This window comes from Capra hircus, chromosome 16 (genome assembly GCF_001704415.2).
Source record: "Capra hircus breed San Clemente chromosome 16, ASM170441v1, whole genome shotgun sequence".
Classification (NCBI taxonomy): Eukaryota; Metazoa; Chordata; class Mammalia; order Artiodactyla; family Bovidae; genus Capra; species Capra hircus.
The window spans coordinates 27394569-27412318 of NC_030823.1; the positions used below are offsets into that span (position 1 = coordinate 27394569).

A 17750-nucleotide genomic window follows, 5' to 3' on the forward strand; every position below is an offset into this window, starting at 1 on the left:
AATTCCAAACTCAGTACTCTGTAGCAACCTATATGGGAATAGAATCTGAAAAGAATGGATATATGTATGTGCACAACTGACTCACTTTGCTGCACACCTGAAACTAACATTGTAAATCAACTATACTCCAATAAAATTCATAATAATTTTTAAAAAGTGAAATGACTCAACTTCAAATAGGGCATGGTCACAATGCAGTGTCCAGTGTAGGCCCATAGAGGGCTCAAGAGGGCCTTGACTGCATTTGAACTTTGTGCATAAACTGTTTACAACTGGCTTCTTTACTAAATTTTTCTGTTGACTTTGATCTTCCTGCGATAATACTGTTGATCATTGACCTTGAAGTCCTGGGAATGTAGTATAGTTGGTGATCTCAAGAAACCTGGGAGAAAGCGGTCAGTGTGAAATCATACAAAAGAAATTTCAGGGTTGTTGCTGCTCCTGCTGCTAAGTCGCTTCAGTCATGTCCGACTCTGTGCGACCCCATATGTGGCAGCCCACCAGGCTCCCCCGTCCCTGGGATTCTCCAGGCAAGAACACTGGAGTGGGTTGCCATTTCCTTCTCCAGTGCATGAAAGTGAAAAGTGAAAGTGAAGTCACTCAGTCGTGTCTGACTCTTCTCGACCCCATGGACTGCAGCCTACCAGGCTCCTCCGTCCATGGGATTTTCCAGGCAAATCCATGGGATTTTCCACTCCAGTAGTGGGTTGGAGTGGGTTGCCATTGCCTTCTCTGCAGGATTGTTGAGTAATAATGTATTCTTCTGCCTTACTGTGGACATAGGAAAAGTGCTTAAAAAACTCAACATTTTGCATCATTTCTCTTCATTTGCCTCTTTTTATAAAACTATGATATCTATTTAAAATCTAAAATTATTTTCTATTTGTGGTTGCTACATGATAGGACATATTATTTTGTCATTCTTGATAATCTCCCAAAAGATAATCTTTGTAAATTATCTTATCCTTTGTACAAGGCCAAGTTTCTAGAAACTGGGGGTTCTGTTTGTGTTTTTTTTATTGATTGCTTTGTTGTACTGGTGGAAATAACCAATAAACCAATCTGTAATAACAATAGAAAAGAGTTTTATGCCAGAAACTGAAGATTACAGCTCAGGAGACACAGATTCAAGAAGCACTTGAATTGTGTTCCACCAGACTATAAAATGGAAGAGGTTTATAAAGGCAAAACCCACAAAATTACATTAGCTCTTTGTCAAGGATGGTAATTGGAGATGGTGAAAAGTAATGTTGGTTGCCAAGCAAGGACTGATTGCAGTGTGGGATGGTTGCATAGCTAAAAGACCAGGAAGTTGCAAGCGTCAGTTATATTGTTTTGGGAATAGACGATTGTGTCCTTGAGTCTGATACAAAAAATATAAGTTCTTAGTAATCTAGGAACATGTCTGAAACCATGTCCAAAATGACCACTCAGCTCCATTTGGAAGCCTTGAACCACAGTTACTTCATTTTAATTTTTTTGGTGCAATCTTTTTGTTAATGATTAAAGCAGATGTGACAGTTGGGAAGGCCATAGCCTTGACTATACAGACCTTTGTCATCAGAGTAATGTCTCTGCTTTTCAACACACTGTCTAGGTTTGTTATAGCCTTCTTACGTTTGCTTCCAAGAAGCAAACGTCTTCTGATTTCATGGCTGCAGTCACCATCCGCAGTGATTTTAGAGCCCAAGAAGAGGAAATCTGTCACTTCCACCTTTTCCCCTTATTTTTGCCATGCAGTAATGGGCCTGGATGTCATGATCTTATTTTTTTTAATATTTAATTTTAAGCCGGCTCTTTCACTCTCCTCCTTCACCCTCATCAAGAGGCTCTTTGTTCCTTTTCGCTTTCTGCCATTAGAGTGATATCATCTGCATATCTGAGGCTGTTGATATTTCTCCTGCTTGTCTTGATTCCAGCTTGTAACTGATTCAGCCCGGCATTTTTCATGATGTGCTCAGCGCGTAGGTTAAACCAACAGGGTGACAGCAGAGAGCCCTGTCATACTCTTTTCTCGAACTTGAACTAATCAGTTGTTCCATACAGGGTTCTAACTGTTGCTTCTTGACCTGCATACAAGTCTCTCAGGAGACAGGTAAGATGGTCTAGTGTTCCCATCTCTTTAAGAGCTTGCCACAGTTTGTTATGATCCACACAAAGGCTTTGGCGTAGTCAATGAAACACAGGTAGATGTTTTTCTGGAATTCCCTAGCTTTCTCTATGATCCAGCAAAGATTGGCAATTTGATCTCTGACTTCTCTGCCTTTTCTGAACCCAGCTTGGACATCTGGAAGTTCTTGATTTACGTAAAGCTGAAGCCTAGCATGCAAGATTTCAGCATGGCCTTTCCAGCATGGGAGATGAGTGCAGCTGTCTGGTGGTCAGCACATTCCTTAGTACCACCCTTCTTGGGAACTGGGATGAGGACTGACCTTTTCCAGTCCTGTGGCCACTGCTGGGTCTTCCAGATTTGCTGACATATTGCATGCAACACCCTGATGGCATCGTCCTCTAGGGTTCTGAATAGTTTTACTGGAATTCCATCTCATCCACTCTCTTTATTACCAGCAGTGCTTCCTAGGGTCCACTTGACTTCACTTTCCAGAATGTCTGGCTCTGGGTGACTGACCACACCATTGTAGTAATCCAGCTCATTAAGATCTTTTTTGTACAGTTCTTCCATGTATTCTTTCCATCTCTGATCTCTTCAGCGTCTAAATCATGTATACTAAGTCTTATGTAATACTTATACTAAACCATGTATAAGCCAGAATAACTTCTCATACTTTACTATGTGAAAATCTCTTCCATCAATTGGTAGCACCATATGCTAATAGATGACTGTTAAATATAGTTGATTATAAAAATGATGAAAAAATATAGCTATGAAACAATTCTGTATAACTGATGTTCTTATAAAATGCTGTCTTTTTAGGGTGTTTTGTAAAACAGCCACTTGCTATCACCATCCCCACTTCTTTAATGTCCCAAGTGATCTGTAATCCATTTATTTTGAAGTAGGTAACACTTCTGTGATGAGCAGCAGGTGATATGAGACTCTAACTCTAGTAAACTATATACAGCGTCTAGTGCAATCAATAATCTCTCAATTAGCATCTGAAAAGGAATTTATTGATAAGCATCCAGAGAGTAGCCAGTGTAGGGCAAGAGCCCAGTGGCGAATAAACATGAAGAAACAGCTTGAGTGGAAGCAGCAGGAAATACCAGTTTACGGGAACTGACAAAAGCCTAGAACTGAAAAGAGCAGTGCAATCCATGCTTTAGAAATCTAGGGAGAAAAGCAATGAGTCTGGAGTGTCCAATGACCTGGGAATCTAGAAAATAAGATTGTTTAATGAATTTATATTTTTATTTGTATATGTTTTTTGATAAATCAAATAATCAAGGCTTACAGTAAAATACAACAACCCCCTTCCCTCATTTTTCTCAATCTAGTTTCAAGTCTTTTGGCATTTACCTCTAGGTATCTAAATAATATGCTTATAATGCACACTTCTTGGTTTGTCAGTTTTGGACATTATCTATTGATTTGCTCTTAGAATAGATAAAGACAACGTATTATACACCCATCACTGCGGCTCCCATTGATCCTCTCAAGATAGGAACAATAATAATTTTGTGTTCAATCAATAGTACTTACATAATGATGAGGTTAATATTGCTCACTACACAGCCAAGCAATATACCATGATTACATTTCCTTTCTTGAACAACTTTCTGTTTTTTTCTGTTGTTAATCATTTTCTTCCTTCACTTTATTTTTCTATCTTCCTTTCCGTAGTTTTTTTTCCCCCTAAATATGCCATCAGATTTGACAAATATCTGTCCATGTTATTTTCCAAAAAGTTAATTCAGTTAATGTGTCATTTCACTTTCGGAGACCTGCCTCCCAGCCATTTGTCTTCCTCTTTCCCTCTGGACACTCCGCTTTCTAAGCCTGCACAGCTGTCAGCTTAGGCCTCCTATTGCTGCTCCTCTGTTAGATTCCCTGTTTCCCAAATACCATATCTTCTTTCATATTTTACGCCCTTGTTTTGCTGGATTACATCCTCTAGTAACATGTCTAGAAATGGGTACATGAGAAGTGAAAAGGTTTTTAGTCCTTACATGTGTGAGGATGTCCTTTATTAATTTGCCCTTATACTTTATTATATAATAAAGTATATACTTTCCAACAAAGTATTTCTTTGTTGGAAATAGTTTCCTAACAACTTTTGAAGGCCTTGCTTCACTGTTTTATGGTCTCCACTGTTACTGCTAAGTAGTCTGAGGATATTCTGATTATTAAGTCTTTGTGTTGACTATTTTTGGTTGGGGGCTTTCCCCTGCTTTCTCCAGAAGCTTTTAGATCTTTTTCTTTAGTATTTTAAAATATCACAATGACATGACCTGCATTGGTATTCTTCTGTTTGTTTGATTTCCCCATGGTGTCTTTTTAATCTGAAGGTTCCTATGCTGTGTTTGGGAAAAATACTTAGATTACTTTTTTAATAATGTTCTTCTCTCTATAGTCTCCTTTCTGTTCTATGGAGCTTATATGTCTGGTGCCTTCCTGGACTGACTTGATTTTCTTTCTTTCTTTTTCCTTCCACTGTCCATCTCTTTGATTTGTGTTCCATTTTTCTGGGAGAATTCCTCAATTCTATCTTTGGACATTTCTCTTAAATTTTTAATTTTAAAAAGGGCTTTCTAATTCTCTGAATTGCTCCTTTTTTAATCGTATCTTGTCCCTTCTTCATAGATACAAACCCTTTCTTATGTCTTTGAGAATACTGTAGTTTCCTCTGTTGCCTGTGAGTACTTTCTCTCTCAACTGTGGCTCTGCCTTTTAAGTGGGAGGCTTTCCCCAGTATCTGGTGGTCTTTTACTATTTAGAAGTGAGGCGTTAAAACACCAACTGGAAGAACTGTGCACATGGTGCCCAGTACTCTAATTGACCTCAGGGGAGGGTGGCTAGATGGTGAGCCAGCTGTTTTGTTACAAGGCCCCCAGGTGTCTCTATCTGCAGCTCTTCTGCAGGCTGGCTCATTTAGTTAAGAGGCAGATCCTCTTCTTCCTGCTTAGGGATTAGTACCTGGGAACGGTGTTCTGTGGACTCAAGTGGGAAGGCGCTGAGAAGGGACTCACAGGTTAAAGTGAAGACTTTCACTTGGTTCCACTATTTTCAGTCAGGTGCCTCATCCCTGTTGTACCTGGGCCCAGTAGTGCCCCTGGGATGGAAAGAGTCTCAGTTCAGTTTCCAGAAAATAAATCCCTGGTCGGCCAGTGAGGGACGGCTGGTCACTGGCTTGAAGTAAGAACAAGCAACAGAAGGTACAAATTCTCCTTATACGAAGTTTAAATTCGTTCTCCTAAGGTTTCGTTTTGTTTTCCTTCTAATTTGTATGTGTGTGCGTGTGTGGTAGGGAGGAGGGGGGCGGCGGTGGGTAAAATACACATAACACAAAATTTGCCATCTGAACCATTGTAAGTGTACAGTTAGTTGAGTAGTATTTAAGTACATTCATTTATATTGTCATGCAGTCATTACCACTACCCATTTCCAGGTCTCTTTCCATCTTGCAAGACTGAACTTCTAGAACCCTTTAAACAATAACTCCCCATTATTGAGTCTTTTCCTTACATTCTTGGCAGACTTGCAGGGACACTCAAGATCTACCATTTCCCACATCCACCCAAACTCCTACCTTCAGAGACTCCCCATACCTCTAGCTCCTAAGATTTTGCAGGGCTGTAAGGCAGGGACTAGCAAACCTTTTCTGTATAAGGGCCTTATAATAAATATTTTAGGCTTTACATTTAACTACTCACTATAGTCTGAAAGCAGCCACAGACGGTATATAAACAAATGAGTGTGACTGTGCTCCAGGAAAACTTTATTTACAAAAATTAGTTGTGGGTCCAATTTGGCCCGAGGGCTATAGTTTGATGATCTCTACAAGACCAGGGCAAGAATCTCCCTGCTTGTGGGTGTAGAAAGGTTTTTAGCTTTATCTGTTCTGCTAAATTAGTCGACTGATTTTCATCTTAAAAAAGATGATAATAAAAGATGATTTTCATCATGATATCCCTCCTCTGCAGTTATCTTTTCTCCCAATCACCTTGTCCTTTTGGAGTTTATAGCTTTTCTGCACCTCGGTGGTGATTTTCATGGTGTTTTCAGTAGGGAGCTGAGATAAAGATATATGTTTATTTGATCCACAATTTTTAAAACTTTTAATTTCAAAATAATTTAAAATTTATAGTAAAGTTGTTGCAAGAATAGTACAAGGAACTCCCATAAACTCTCTACCCAGAGTTACTAATTGCTAACATTTCACTGCATTTGCTTTGTAATTCTCTCTCCATTTATATACATTATATATACATGTATATATATATACATATACAAATATGAGATGTATATGTAGTGTATGAAATGGAATGAACATTTCAGACATGACTCCTCAAATCCCTCAGTGTCTAAGATCAAGGATAGTCACTTAGAAAAAAATTCGTTCTCAAAATCAAAATATTTAGCATTAATATACTGCTATCCTTTATAGACTTTCTTCAAACATCCCCAGTCATTCCAATAATATTCTTCATAGAAACGGTTTCTAGTCCAGGATCTAGTCTAAAAGCATCATATGTGTTTCCATGCCTCTTCAGGCTCCTTTCACCATGAACGTTTTTACCTGCCTTTCCTTGCCTTTCATGAGCCTGACATTTTTGAAAAGTATAGGCTGGTTGTTTTGCAGAATATTACTTAACTGGGTTTCTTTCCTGAGGTTTCCTCATGATTAGACTCATATTATGCATTTTTGGCGTAAAAGATGTTGTTTCCTTCCAGTGACTCAGGAATCGATTTACAGTTTTCATCCCCCCACACACATCATCTTTAATTCTCCCCGATGTACCTGGAAACTCTCCAGACGTTTGTACAGAAGAACAGCCTTTGTTTTGACTTTTAAAAAGCACATAGTTTATTCTAGAGAGCACATTATACCCATTCTTTCAGTCCATAAACTTTTCAGTAGCTTTTGACTGAAAGCTGAAATCTGAAATCTGACTGTCTAAATTTTGCCCTGCTGAGTTGGACTCAGTGCCTTATTTATTTACTGTGTCTAGGTAGATTGTACTTTGGAATATCTAGCACTAGCTTAGATTTCATATTCTAACGCTGGGTGAATGATCTTAAAGAAGGAATTCATAGGGCCTGGACTCCATCTTAGGCCTGTTCATGCTGATCATGCTCGGCCACCTTTCCAATGGACTCTGAACTCTGTGTTTAGTGCCTATGAAAACAACAACAGAAGGAAAAGACCCCCTCCTGACAGGGGAACCTTGAAGATCGTATCTAGGTTACTCATCGCCTAAGAGAAAACATACACTAATCACCCTTTCCTCCAGACAGGCCATACATCTTTCTGTATCTATCTGAGTGTAACCTCGGGTTTATTGGTTACTGGCTAATTGTTTGACTGAGCACATGAGCACGTAGCACGTGAATCATGGAGTTATTGGGATTGTATTTTCCTTGGTTTATGTAAGTCTCAAGGAATTTGGAGTGGTGGGTTCAGACACGTACTTATGGGGTATAAAAGATTTTTACAAATGCTAGTCGGGGTCCTTGGCTAAGAGGAGACTCTGCCTTGGGCCCGCTGGTGTGATAAACTGCACTCCACTATCTGCATTATCCTTCTGAGTGAGTTTGTTGAAATCTAACCAAGGACGTATGACGAGGATTTTAGGACACAGGAATGAGGAGTGCGGTTACAACCTCAGTGCAGTTTTTTTTTTAATACAAAAATGACAGTTTTGCTGAGATATAATTCACATACTATAAAATTAATCCTTTTAAAGTGTACAATTCAGTAGTTTTTAGTGTATTCACAGAGTTATGGTGATATAGTCATCACCAATATCTAATTTTAGGATGCTTTCATCATCACTGAGTTTGAAAGATAACAAATTTGAGTCCCTTGGTAAAATGGCCAGAGGCAGAGCTTCTGTTTGAAAGATTTGGTGAGGCATGGAGGAATCTCACAGACTGCAAGTTCTGAAGGCGTACAGAGATGTCAGAGACTGCAGGGATGAGATCAGGCCTCACTAGGAAGGTGTGGGATTAAAGAACAGTAGGTCATATTTGGATGCAGGAGAGCATCCTTTCCAGGAATACTACATAAGCAAAGGTTTGGAGAGGGAACTAAGTTGAGTTTTTTTTATTAGCCAGGAACAAGCTACTCTCCAGGCGTCCAGCTCCACTTTGTATATCTCAGTCCTCACCATGAAGACCTCTTTGTGCGGGTTCAAATTTCACTCAGACTAGTGTTTCTCAGACTGTGTGTTGAAAGACAGGTTTGTTTGCTTTAAAATTCCCCAATCTGTCCTGGACACACAACACACGTGTAAAATACAATAATAATGAACTGGTTTAAAAAGTTACACAAGGCTGAAGCTTGAGGTTTGTTTGTTTATTGATTCAGTGACCAAGAACTTCAGCACCGTTTCTGACCGCAGGCTGCACTCTGAGAGCCCTCTTCCAAAGCAGAGGCGGGCTTAGGAAGGTGCAGAGTCATCCGGGTGGCCCAGGTAACAGGGGCGGAGCGGGACTGAACCTCGGTGGCCCGGCCCGCCCGCTGGGGGGCCGAGCCCGGGCGGGGTCAGCGCAGGGTAGTCAGGGGACGCGCGAATCGGGAGCAGGGGAACCCGGAGAGCCGGAGCCGGAGGGACCGCCAAGCCCAGGAGCCAGGGAGCCGACGACCGTAAGCGCTCCGGGGCGTCTGCGCAGTTTCCGGGGGCCCGGGCGCTCCCAGGGTGCAGGGGCACAACGCGATCCCGAGGGCTGGGGGACGCTGGCGGCGGGCGCCGCACAGCCAGGGCTCCGGGGAGACTTTCACACAGGCCTCCGCCGCCGCCCCTGCCCCGCCGCCCGCAGCTGGGTCCCGACCGCGGCCTCGCCGCGTGCGGTGCGCAGGCGCTTGGGATTCCGGGAAGAGGCCCGCACGCGCTCTGCCAACCGAACGCGGGGGGAGGGGGCGCGGGGAAGCGCAGCGGCGGCCCCCTTGCCTGGCTCTCCCGGGGAGTGCAGCTTCCAGGCGGCGTGTGGCTCATAATGCACTTGTTTGTCACCGGCGTCCTAAACAGACCTCAAGTCTTTTGGCTGAGACGTCCTCTCTCACTATCTCTAACCGCGGTTCCAGTTTTTCTCTCCCGCTCCAACCCCGCCCAGCTCAGCGCCCAGGAAAGGAAACTTGGGTCCGGGGAAAAGAGTTCACCGTGCAGTAGGAGCCTAGAGATGTGACCAGTCTAAGGGCAGCAGAGACCAGAGACTCCTGCAAGCCTCCCTCCCCGGAGGGATGCTGGGGAACTTAGCCTCTGGCCCCTCGCCTGTCCGGCCCTTCTGAAGCCTTCAGGGTGCGGGCGCGGGCTCTGACGATGTTGTGACTCTGATTTTTATTCTTTTAAAGCTGCGCCTCCCACCGCGTTCACTCTCCTCTACTATATAAACTTCTGGCTGCACAAAGCATGTGTGGGCCCCTGACGCAGGGATGGACAGACAGCCCTCCCTTAGCCCTGTCCCTGCCCCGTGGGCTCTGTACAGAGAATAGGGTTGAAAGGTAAGGGGCCGGGGGCGGGGCGGGGACCTCTGCATAGGGCACCTCAGCACCCAGTACATCGGATGTATGAGCTGTTGCAGGAAATTGTTGAGAACATTGGGATTTATGCCCGTTTGGGTGCCACTCTGCAGACTCCTCTGAATATACCATTAAAAGTTAACACTTGAAAGAAGGGGCCCCAGTCTGGAAAGTAGCACTGTCTTCTGGTGTGGTGGTTGCATCCTTCTGGGAGTAGGGGCTTGAGGACCTTGTGGAGGTCTTTCACTAGCCCTAGTAGGTCTGATTTAGCAAGAAACTCTGGGCTTCCCCGGTGGGTCAGGGGTAAAGAATCTGCCTGCAGTGCAGGGGAAGCGGGAGATGTATGTTGTATCCCTGGGTCAGAAAGATCCCCCCGGGAAAGGGCATGGCAACTCACTCTACTATTCTTGCCTGCAGAATTCCATGGATAGAGGAGCCTGGTGGGCTATAGTCCATAGGATCTCAAAGACTCGGAAACAACGGAAGTGACTTAGCACAGCACTGAGAGGGTTCAGCAGTTTCTCTTTCCCAAATGTCCACACCTAGAAGGGCTTTGTGTTGACTTCTTCATGTTTCCCGAGCAAATCCAGAGGACTGACCATGTGTGCAGGCTCTGCCCTGGGCACGGGGGCTCAGCAGGGAACATGTCTTCATAGAGTCTATAGTTTTGTTGGGGGAAAGATGGACAATACGCAAAATAAATTTGCAAAATGTAAAGTATGTTAGAAAGCCATGTGTGCCAGGGAGAAAAACAAAGCACTGAAGAGAGAAGTTGGGGGTGGGGAGCTGGAAGGTGGAATGAGGGAGTGGCAGGCCGCTCTCTGGAGTGGCGGCACACCAGGTCAAGCAAGTGCAAAGGCCCCGCACCAGGCATGTGCCTGGCATGGGTGACCTTTATGTCTGTTTGCTGAGTGTGGGCCAAGCGGCCACCCATGTCCTTTGGTGTGAGTGACCTGGATAAACTGAACTGGCCCAGCCTGAGAACAAGAGGCTCCCCCACCTCCAGTTCCAAGAAAAAGAAAGTCTTCCATGGAAAATAACTGTTCAGCAAGGCAGCCAGGATGAACTTCAACACCATCTGCTCCAACCCACATGCTCCCTGTGTGATCCCACCTGCCTCCCAGCTATGCCTTAAGCACCCTGGCTGGTACAGACTTACGGGAGTGGGAGGTCTGTGGGAAGTGACATACTGGGGGCTTTTTGGGCAGAGGGACCCTTAGCGAAAGGGCTTCGGATCATTGGAGGAAATGGAATGCCTCTCCTAGCCCCCTCCTGTGGTGTCATTGTTCATGTCTGAGGTCTAAATCCAGCACTAGCTGGAGGTCACAAGGAGCCCCCGTGTTATCACTGCACAGTGACCCACCCATGGACATAACCCAACATGCCCAGACTTGGTCTTTGCTGACTTGCACCTTGACTTTGTTCCCAGCATCCTTTCCTGCCCCAGACATGAGAAGGGAGGGTCTGCCCAGGTTCTAGTTCTCCATCCTTGAGCTGAGATAGTCAAAGAAATGAGACACAACTGGGCTTAAAACACAAGGCAGGGCTCAGTGTGTGCTGCTCACTGCTGCCAAAGAAAGAGCTCAGTGCAGACCCACTTGGGCTGGAGTGGGCAAAGAGCAAGCCTGTGGTGACTTGAGGGGCCTCTAGGATCCCATGCTCAAACCCCACCTCTGATCAAACCCTACATCCCATCATGAGTGATTCATTCCTTTGAGAGGTAATACAATGATGTGGAAGAGAACTGGCTAGAAAGAAGATCCGGCTGGTGTCCCAACCCTGCCAGTCAGGTCCCCTCTGTGGACCTCATCCATGAAATGAGGTTGGACTTTATAATCTGCAAAGCTTCTTATAGCTCTATTATGTGATGATTCTGTGCATAAGAATCCAAAGGGATCTTCAGAAAAGGAAATAGGTTAGTGGGGAATGATCAGCTTTGAGGGGCTGGGGTGGACCTGCATCCTATGCCAGGCCCACTGCGGGCAATGTCAAATGGAGTGAAGGGCCACACCTGGGGTGTGGGCCCGGGACAAAACCCCAGGCAGAGGTTGGGGGCCAAGGGTTAAGGCAGAAGGATCCCTTCCCAGCCCAGCTGGCCCTGCGGATTACCCCTGGACTGCCTATGGGTGGCTCTTGGCCCAGACTCTAAGAGCAGAGGATCCAGGGGCTGTGTGGTCAGGTAGGGAGGTTGCAGCAGGGAGAAGCCACCCCAGAAGCTCGCCCTAGAGGGAACTGAAGCTTTGCCAAGGAGCCAGCCGCCTCCACCTCCCTCCCTGACGGGGAGTGCTGGACGCTCCCTTGTGAAGGGGACAGCTGTGCAGTCCTGCCCTTGCACACTGTATTACTGAACAGGCGATTATACAAACCAGGTTCAAACTGAAACCGTCTCTTCTGCCATCAAGGGTATATAGCCAGCCCTCGTAACCCTGGGTTTTGAGGCAATGGATGTGGAATCTGCCAAGACAGTGGGCTGACTGCACGCTACCATTTTATATAAGGGACCTGAGCATCCATGGATTTTGGTATTTGGAGGTCCTGGAACCATTCCCCCATGGATATTGAAGAATAACTCTGTTTACATTCCTGACGGAGTTTTATCCTTTGTCACTGGAGAGCAGCTATTTTCACTCTCTAAAGTCTAGCCTGAGAGCATATCTCCAGGCAGGCTCCAGGACCTGCAGGGGAGTCTTCCTGTCCACTGGACCCCATTGTCTGTGTCTTGGCTTTGCTGTCAGACAGCGGACACTGTTGTCACAAGGAGCCAGTTGAGGGCACCGTCCAGTTACTACAAAGCCACATCTGCAAACTCTCCATCACCCAACTGAAAGTGATTGCATTATGGGGGAAAAAGAAATACTCCTCTGTTTGGGGAGTTTAAGGACTTTCCGGAGGATTCCATTGCTAACCCAGAAACAGAGACCATGGGGCTTGTCCCGAGTCAGGCAGGAGCAGGAGTTTTGGCTGCCTTTAACATTTGGGAAGATTCATAAACAGACTGCATTAAAGTGCAGTTTTGGCACTTACAAGCTGGGTTAACTTGGGCAAACTATTTAACTTGTTGAAGCTTCATTTTCAAATCTCCTTAAAACAGAAAAACAAAACTATTAACATGCCTTACTTCTCGGGGTTATTGTAGACCGTGAGATGTTTTGCTTAGAGTCTTCCCACCCCCATAGCCCGGTCCAGGGCTTCGTCCAGGGAGGTGGTGGCACCCAGATACATAGTGATATTCTGGAAGGGTTCTGAGCACCCCTAGCCACTGTGGGCCCATTGAGCTGGCTCTAGCTGGGCTGTGGTCTGCAGTGTGAACCGTGAGGGTGGTGGGAAGCTGATCAGGAGTGAGCGGGAGGCCAGGTGCCTCCGGCTCAGAGATCCCTACTGTGCTCCTCGCTGGCTGGGCCTGGGACTCCACCCTTCCCTGAGGACCACCACCTCGGGATGTCCACCAGCAGCTCAACCTGGGGCTTGGCTTTTCCTGCGGAATGAGTGACCTTTGCAATACTGGTACGGCTTTCCGGTTGCATCACTCTTGTCAGAACTGGAGAGACTTGAACCTTTTGGAAAGTAAGAGAAACACAGGTTCCACGCCACGCTCCATGATTAACCCCATGAGTGCCAAGGGCTCAGGGAAATCTGCCTCTCTTACCAGCTCTCTGGGGGAAAATGGACGGCCTTTCCTGCTTTCCAGTTTTCTCCCTGTGAACCAAGTTGTCCCTGTGAGAAGGCAAGAGCAGGCAGCCTGGTGGCCAGCTGCGGGGAGGTGGCCCCTGCCCTCACCCAGTTATGTGGTTATGTGCCCCCTTCCCACAGTCAGGTCTCAGGGTCACGGTGATACTGTCAAGATGGAACATCTTAATTTCCAAGTTGCCCACTCGACCTTTGGTTGAACACCAGAAGTATTTTTAGCCTTTGCATTTCTTTTTGCAGCCTAGACATTTCCACAAGCAGACTGACCCCACCAAGACAGCAGAAACGCAGAATATTCCTCTAAACCCCGACCCGAGTCCTTAGGGCTGCAGTACGTGAGCACAGGGACGCCTTTCCGTGCATTTTAGATAAGGGAGCCAGCTCAGGTGACCGCGCTGTGGCCCAGCCTGCAGTGCTATCCTGTGACACACTACTGGGGAAGCTCCCAGACCCGGAGCACACTGCTGAGAAAAGCCGCTCTGGATGGGAGGGAGGGGAGAGGGTGTGGTTAATGGTGGGAAGGAAATCCAACAGGTGTATTATATGGCCCACGCCTATTATCTCCTGAATAGGAGTCTTTCTATCCTCAAACAGAAAATGCCACGTATTGAAATTCCAGGAAGGTAATGCTTTTGCCTCATAGGCAGTGAGCTGTGTTCCACTTGGGTTTTTCCTTTGGTGATTTAGAACCAACGGACAACTTGACAGGTCTTATTTTAATTGGCAAACATGAGATGGAAAGGGTTCAAATAAAACTCCCTGAGTGTGAGCATGTGCACCCTGTGGGGCAGAGAGAGAGTCTGCTCCCCACTTGTGTTGCTTAACTAAAAGTGTGGGCTGAAGGGTGAGTGAATGAGTTTGTGGCCACCCCTGCTCCAGGGGTGTTTAACATCTGTGGAGGTCGCCGTCCCCTCCCTGGAGGTGCTCCGGGCCAGCCAGCTCACTGCATGGCCCCCTTCACCGTTCCAGACTCTCCTGTCAGATGCTGAGGCTGCCCCCTCCTTATCCCAGACTGAATCCTCCTGCCAATGCAGGAGACGCGGCTTCAATCCCCAGTCCAGGAATATCCCCTGGAGAAGGAAATGGCAGCCCACTCTGGTATTCTTGCTGGGACAATTCCAAGGACCGAAGAGCCTGGTGGTCTACAGTCCATGGGTTCACAAAGAGTCGAGCACAACTGAGCAATTAAACAACAACAACAACATATCCACCTTGGAGCCCGCTGCTCTTCCCTCTTACAAAGAAACCTCCTTAACTTCCCACCTTTGTTCAGGTAGCACTTCCTCAGAGAAGGTTCCCTCAGCTTCAGGCTAGGTCTGTCTCCCCCACCTTCGTGTTCCAGGATCTAAAAACAAAAAGTGAATGCCCTTTTTGTTTTCACAGTCAAAAATTCCCTGTGTGGCCACTTTACCTTTGTTCACTCAGTAGGAGATGTACTTTATTCTGTCCATCTTGCAGACAGGGAGACTGAGGCATGGAGGAATGAAGTCACTGGCCTGAGGTTACCTGGCCTATGGCTGGCAAGTGGTAGAGCCAGGATTCAAAGCAGGCCGTTAGTACCTGACCGCCAGCCGAGCTGGCACCCTACTCCACGATTTTCATCAGATCAGTGGTCACTAATTGTATTCTTCCTGTCTGTCTATTCAGGTGTGTGTATACATCTATAGCTGGGAGCAGAGGGCGGGGTGACTCTCCAGGGCGGACAGGGATGTGTCTTCCTTCCCTCAGGACCCAGAACAGGGGCTGCCCCCTCAGAGGGCTGCCCCCTCAGAAGGCTGCCCCCTCAGAAGGCTGCCCCCTCAGAGGGCTGCCCCCTCAGAAGGCTGCCCCCCGACACTGCTTATACTTTTTTACGTCCCTTTGTTTTTGCCTGTAAACAACTTTTTCCTTTCTCCCGGATTCCGGCTCCAGGCTGCTCTCCCAGTTTTGGCTCCAGGTCTTTCAGGGAGATAAACACAGCCCTTAACCTCCTGCAGAAGATTCTAATCAGCCCAACCCAATTGACCTCACCCATGGACCCCATCCACCTGAGGCCCTGCCAGCCACTGGGGTTCAGGGAGAGGGCTGTGAGTGGGGAGGCTGGTCACGTGCTGGGCTGTGCAGAGTAGGGGAGGCGCCGGCACCCAGGGTTTTCCCCCACCTACCCTGGGCCTGAGTGCTCTCTGCCACATCGAGTGTCATGGTTGGGGAGCTCCGGGAGCCCCAGATGTGGCCATCTGTCGGCCTGCATTTAAGGAAGAACGTTCAAGGTTTGTATTGGCAGGCCAGCCTGAAGTGGAGAGGAGGCTGTCTGTTTTCCCCATTCTGCAGGCGTGCCTTCCCCCACAGAGGAGCAGCAAGGCTGGGTAGGGCGGGGAAGGGTAGCCTGCCGAAGCACACAGATCCCCAGCCCCACCTTTCTCTGGCCTGCAGTCCAGGGGCCCACAGCGTACCCCTCTGCCATGCCATTGTTGGCCCAGTGGCTGGCTTCTCCCAGAAGGAGCGTGAGGTTCTCATGTCTGAATCCCTGTCAGGAAGACTTTGGACGACAGGGTAGACAGAGGAATTCCCAGATGGAGGCCAGAGCTGGGCCTTCTCCGCAGGCTCAGGACTGTGGCCACCTTCTTGGCCTCTTCTGGCTGAAGGCCAGGTACATGGTGAGCGCTGACTTGGAGTTAGCTGGTAGCTTTCTATAGTTTAGGGAGCATTTTCCAATTGCGAGGTTCTAACCACCTGCCTGGGTTTGAGGAAGGAGAGTCTCCCAGTTCAGGCTGTGCCCCTCCCCACTGTGTTTGCCAGGATCCTGAGGCTGATCCTCACCCTCTAGATCCCAATCTTGACTCCAGCTTGGGCTGCATCCAGCCTGGCATTTCTCGCCATGTTTGCTGCAGGGTGACAACATACAGCCTTGACGGACTCCTTTCCCAATTTGGAACCAGTCCATTGTTCCATGTCCAGTTCTAACTGTTTCTTCTTGACTTGCATACAGGTTTCTGAGGAGGCAGATAAGGTGGTCTGGTAGGCCCATCTCTTTCAGAATTTCCCATAGTTTGATGTGATCCATACAGTCCAAAGCTTTAGCGTAGTCAATGAAGCAGAAGTAGATGTTTTTCTGGAATTCTCTTGCTTTTTCCATGATCCACTGGATGTTGGCAATTTGATCTCTGGTTCCTCTGCCTTTTCTAAACCCAGCTTGTACGTCTGGAAGCTCTTGGTTAATGTACTGTTGAAGCCTGAAAGTGAAAACTCACTCAGTCTTGTCAACTCTTTTGAGACCCCATGGACTGATTCTCCAGGCCAGAATACTGGATTAGGTAGCCTTTCCCTTCTCCAGGTGATCTTCCCAGCCCAGGGATCAAACCCAGGTCTCCTGCATTACAGGTAAATTCTTTACCAGCTGAGCCACCAGGGAAGCCCAGTTGAAGCCTAGCTTGGAAAATTTTGAGCATGACCTTGCTAGCGTGTGAAATGAGTGCAATTGTGCAGTAGTTTTAATATTCTTTGGCATTGCCCTTCTTTGGGATTGGAATGATAAGTGACCTTTTCCAGTTTTGTCCCCAAAGTAGCAGAAAGCTATTTAGGAGTTTTAACAGGGGCATGATAGGGTCAGATTTGGGTTTCCGGAAGATGGCTCTGGCTGCAGAGCACACTGGAGGAGGCAGAGCAGGGGTAAGTGAACCCAGCTGTAGTCTAGGGAGAGAAGGGCACCACTTGGGCACGTGGGCTGGCTGGCGGTGGTGGAGCTGGGTTTGTGGTATAATTGGGAGGTGGAGCTTGTGGAACTCGCCTATAGATTGGAAGTGGATGAAATGGAGGATGGGGGTGTTTCAAGGCCATCGCCTGGGTTTTTGGCAGTTAGAAGTGGGTACTTCCAGCAAAAGGGAGAGGGAACCACAGAAGAAGACAAAGTTTCAGGAGACAAGTGCAACCTCAGATGCATTGGAGGAGGTTTTGAGACATTGAGGAACTGTCAAGTTGGCAGGTGGGTGCCTGAATCTGTTGCTCAGAGTAGGTCTGGGTTAGAGATTCATGTGTGTGTCCTCTGTCCAGAGGTGGCAGTGGGAACTACGTGCCCAGAAAGGACAGCCCCGTTTGGACACCAGTTCTCCCACAGCCCAGTCAGATTTCTTTACCCCATTTCATATGTTTGCCAGGCCCCCAGCTCTCAGATGCCCTTGGGTTTCCAGGTTTCCAGATTCACCTTTGTGTCAGGGGCTTCTTGGCCACTGGGAAGTCACATTAGCGAGTTTGTGCAGCTCTGGTGCTGCGAGGTGTCTGACTCACTCTTGGAGCAGGATCACAGGGAATAGTCACTCTTGCGGTCTTCTATACTTTAGAAAATGTATGCTTATTTTATTTGGGGGTAGATAGTTCATGCATGTGGTAAAAAAGTTTTTTTCGACACACAGAAGTTTATCCAGTGAAAGTGTTTCCTCCTTACCG

The 17750-nt window shown here is 46.9% G+C and overlaps 1 protein-coding gene across 2 annotated transcripts in view; it reads left to right on the forward strand.

The window, feature by feature from the left end:
- EPHX1 (epoxide hydrolase 1) overlaps positions 8577-17750 on the forward strand; it is a 38393-nt gene continuing 29219 nt past the window's right edge. The window contains exon 1 of one of the 2 annotated variants that reach the window (XM_013970075.2): positions 8577-8595. The gene's annotated coding sequence lies outside the window, so the exon portion shown is untranslated. Of the gene's footprint in view, positions 8596-8640; positions 8769-17750 lie in introns of those variants that run through there. The other variant, XM_018059920.1, reaches the window with a different exon arrangement.